Source organism: Bison bison, unplaced genomic scaffold, assembly GCF_000754665.1.
Source record: "Bison bison bison isolate TAMUID 2011002044 unplaced genomic scaffold, Bison_UMD1.0 scf7180017864491, whole genome shotgun sequence".
In the NCBI taxonomy this organism is placed as follows: Eukaryota; Metazoa; Chordata; class Mammalia; order Artiodactyla; family Bovidae; genus Bison; species Bison bison.
This window is the reverse complement of record NW_011495050.1, coordinates 10493848-10498721: the sequence shown is the minus strand read 5'-3', so window position 1 is coordinate 10498721 and position 4874 is coordinate 10493848.

The following is a 4874-nucleotide window of genomic DNA, read 5'->3' as shown; positions in this document are numbered from 1 at the left end:
TGAAAACTGACCTTTTCCAGTCCTGTGGCCACTGCTGAGTTTTCCAAATTTGCTGGCATATTGAGTACAGCACTTTCACAGCATCATCTTCCAGGATTTGAAATAGCTCCACTGGAATTCCATCACCTCCACTAGCTTTGTTCATAGTGATGCTTTCTAAGGCCCACTCTACTTCACATTCCAGGATGTTTGGCTCTAGGTGAGTGATCACACCATCATGATTATCTTGGTTGTGAAGATCTTATTTGTACTGTTCTTCTGCGTATTCTTGCCACATCTTCTCAACATCTTCTGCTTCTGTTAGGTCCATACCATGTCTGTCTTTTATTGTGCCAATCTTTGCATGAAATATTCCCTTAGCATCTCTAACTTTTTTGAAGAGATCTCCGGTCTTTCCTAATCTGTTGTTTTCCCCTATTTCTTTGCATTGATCACTGAGGAAGGCTTTCTTATCTCTCTTTGCTATTCTTTGGAACTCTGCATGTAAATGGGTATATCTTTCCTTTTCTCCTTTACCTTTCACTCTCTTCTTTTCACAGCTATTTGTAAGCCCTCCTCAGATACGCATTTTGCCTTTTTGCATTTCTTTTTCTTGCGGATGGTCTTGATAACTGCCTCCTGTGCAATGTCATGAACTTCTGTCCATAGTTCTTCAGGCACTCTATCAGTTCTAATCCTTTGAAGCTGTTGTCACTTTCACTGTTTAATCATAAGGGATATGATTTAGTTCATACTAAAATGGACTCATGGTTTTCCCTACTTTCTTCAAGTCTGAATTTGGCAATAAGGAGGTCATGATCTGAGTACAGTCAGCTCCCAGTCATGTTTTTGCTGACTGTATAGACCTCCATCTTTCACTGCAAAGATATAGTCAATCTGATTTTGGTAGTGACCATCTGGTGATGTCCATGTGTAGAGTCTTCGCTTGTGTTGTTGGAAGAGAGTGTTTGCTTTGACCACTGCATTCTTTTGGTAAAAATCTGTTAGTCTTTGTCCTTCATTCTGTACTCCAAGGCCAAATTTGCCTGTTACTCCAGGTATTTCTTGACTTCCTACTTTTGCATTCCAGTCCTCTATAATGAATAGGACATCTTTTTTGAATGTTAATTCTAGAAGGTCTTGTATGTCTTCACAGAACCATTCAACTTCAGCTTCTTCAGCATTACTGCCTGGGGCATGGACTTGAATTACCATGATATTGAATGGTTTGCCTTGGAAACTAAGAGAGAATATTCTGTCTTTTTTGAGGTTACATCCAAGTACTGCATTTTAGACTCTTTTGTTGACTATGATGGCTACTCCATTCCTTCTTAGGGATTCTTACCCACAGTAGTAGATACGATGGTCATCTGAGTTAAATTCACCCATTCCAGTCCATTTTAGTTTGCTGATTCCTAGAATGTCAACATTCACTATTGCCATCTCCTTTTTGACCACTTCCAATTTGCCTTGATTCATGGACCTGACATTCCAGGTTCCTATGCAATATTGCTCTTTACGGCATTGGACCTTTCTTCCATCACCAGTCACATCCACAATTGGGTGTTTTGCTTAGGCTCCATCTTTTCATTCTTTCTGGAGTTAGTTCTCCACCAATCTCCAGTAGCATATTGGGCACCTACCGACCTGGGGAGTTCATCTTTCAGTGTCCTATCTTTTTGCCTTTTCATACTGTTCATGGCATTCTCAAGGCAAAAACACTGAAGTGGTTTGCCATTCCCTTTTCCAGTGGACCACATTTTGTCAGAACTCTCTACCATGACCTGTCCATCTTAGGTGTCCCTACACAGCATAGCTCATAGTTTCATTGAGTTAGACAAGACTGTGGCCCATGTGATCAGATTGGTTAGTTTTCTGTGATTGTGGTTTTCAGTTTGTCTACCCTCTGATGGAGAACAATAATAGGCTTACAGAAGCTTCCTGATGGGAGAGACTGACTGATGGGGAAACTGGTCTTGTTCTGATGGGTGGAGCCATGCTCAGTAAATCTTTAATCCAATTTTCTGTTGATGGGTGGAGCTGTGTTCCCTCCCATTATTTACCTGGGGTCTAACTATGGTGGAGGTAATGAAGATAATGGTGCCCTCCTTTAAAAGGTTCCATGGAAGCACTGCTGCACTCAGTGCCCCCAAACCTGCTGCAGGCCACCGCTGACCCACACCTCCACCGGAGACTCCTGGACACTAATGGGCGAGTCTGGGTCAGACTCTTGTGGGGACACTGCTCCTTTCTCCTGGGTCCTGGTGCACACAGGGTTCTGTTTGTGCATCCAAGGGTCTGTTTCCCCAGTCCTGTGTAAGTTCTCGTGGCTCTATGGTGGGGTTAATGGTGACCACCTCCAAGAGGGCTTATCTTATGCCATACACAGGTCTGATGCACCCAGAGCCCCTGCCCCCATGGCAGTCCACTGTTGACCCATACCTCCACAGGAGACACTCAAATACAGTTCTGTCTTGGTCTCTGTGGGGTCTCTGGGTTCTAGTGTCCACAAGTTTTGTTTGAGCCCTCTGAACAGAGAAAGATTTATTGTAGGACCCAGTGAATCATGATCTAAAAGCCTCAAGGCCCTGGAAGGGTTTTGGCAAAACCTTTTAAAAAACCTAGTAAGGGAGTGTTTGAACAAAGGTATATAATCAGCAGACAGGGGTGCAGCCATAAAATTAGAAGATTGTTGCTCCTTGGAAGGAAAGCTATGACAAATCTAGACAGCATATTAAAAAGCAGACATCACTGTCAACAAAGGTCCATATAGTCAAAGCAATGATTTTTCCATACATTTTCAGTCATGTATGGATGTGTGAGTTAAACCATAAAGAAGGCTGAGAATGGAAAAACTGATGTTTTTGAAATGTGGTGTTGGAGAAGATTCTTGAGATCCCTTGGACTGTAAGGATACCAAACCAGTCAATCCCTAAGGAAAACAACCCTGAATATTCATTGAAAGGACTGACACTGATGCTGCAGCTCCAGTACTTTGACCACCTAATGCAAAGAATTGACTCACTGGAAAAGGTCCTGATGATGGGAAAGATAAAAGGCAAGAAGAGAGTGGGATGACAGAGAATAGGATGGCTGGATGGCATCACTGACTCAATGGACATGAGTTTCAGTAAACTCCGGGAGATGGTGAAGGGCAGGGAAGACTTATGTACTGCAGTCCATGGTATCACAAAGAGTTGGACACAACTGAGTGACTAAACAACAATATAATCAACTCATGCACAATTATCTGATTGGCTAATGGTGAAGTAATAGGGCTATGTCACAGAGGGTAACATTTTTCAGTCCTTAGGCTCTAGGAAGCCTGGATTGTGTACTCAAGGTTATCAAGTAGTTAATATCTTCTATTTGGTGGTGGTTTTAGTATCTATAAAACAACTTAAGACATTTGCATTAGATACAATTATCTATCTGACACTTTAGAGAGGAGTTAAAATAGAAGATATGGAAGCAGGGCCTGTTCCAGAAGGCTCCATCATGTCCTGCTTGGTTACAATATTTAAGCAGGTAATGTTTATTTTTAATACACATATTCAAAGAAAAAATTGCATAAAATTTTGCTGTTATTAAATGATTACTAAATTAGTAGAAGCATAAAATCTGTATTTTAAATTTTATAAACCCATTAAAATCCATCATGCTTAAAAATAATCTCATTTAAGGGCTACTACAGCAATCATTATTCTAATGACACATTTAAATAGAGGGTATTTTCAATTAGTAGACCAAATATAAAACTGGAACATAGTAATAGGGTGTTCCTTTAAGTATATTTTATATACTTATTTATTGATGGAACTATACTAATGGAAATATGTGGATCCAAGTCCATGCATGTTATAAGAATAAAAGCCTTCTTTAAAGCTGTCATCAAGTCTAAGCTTGCTCTGTTTACCACACAGTAGGCCAATAAATCTGAGAAATGAGGTCCTGAGGCAAAGAATATGACTTTATTCATACAGGTGGCTGATCCAGAAGATGACAGACTAACATTTCAACATAACTATCTTGTAGGGGCCTGGATGCCAGATTCTTTTATGAATAAGAGATGCAGGGGGTGAGGAAACAAAGTAAGAAAACCATTTAATTCTTGCAAGTATCTCCTAGAATGACAAACCTCAGGCAGGAGATTTATTAGTTTCATTTTCTTACAGTCATTTCACAGGTGGTGTGAAATGGAATATGTCCTGCCATATCAATAAAAAATAATGTCACAGTTATCTGTGATTCTTGCCCTCCAGACATGAATTTGAGACCTGCTGACATGAGAAATGCTGGGCTGGATGAAGCACAAGCTGGACAGGGAGAAATATCAATAACTTCAGATATGCAGATGACACCACCCTCATGGCAGAAAGCAAAGAAGCACTAAAGAGCCTCTTGATGAAAGAGAGAGTGAAAAAATTGGCTTAAAACTCAACATTCAGAAAATGGGGAAACAGTGAGAGACTTTATTTTTGGGGGCTCCAAAAATCACTGCAGATGGTGACTGCAGCCATGAAATAAAAAGACACGTGCTCCTCGGAAGAAAAGTTATGACCAACCTAACAGCATATTGAAAAGCAGAGACATTGCTTTGCCAACAAAAGTCCTTCTGGTTGAAGCTATGGTTTTTCCAGTGGTTGGAGGGATGTGAGAGTTGGACTCTAAAGAAAGCTGAGCACTGAAGAATTGATGGTTTTGAACTGTGGTGTTGGAGAAGACTCGTGAGAGTCCCTTGGACTGGAAAGATATACAACCAGCCCATCCTAAAGGAAATCAGTCCTGAATATTCATTGGAAGGACTGATGTTGAAGCTGAAACTCCAATACTTTGGCCTCCTGATATGAAGAACTGACTCATTTGAAAAGACCCTGATGCTGGGGAAGATTGAA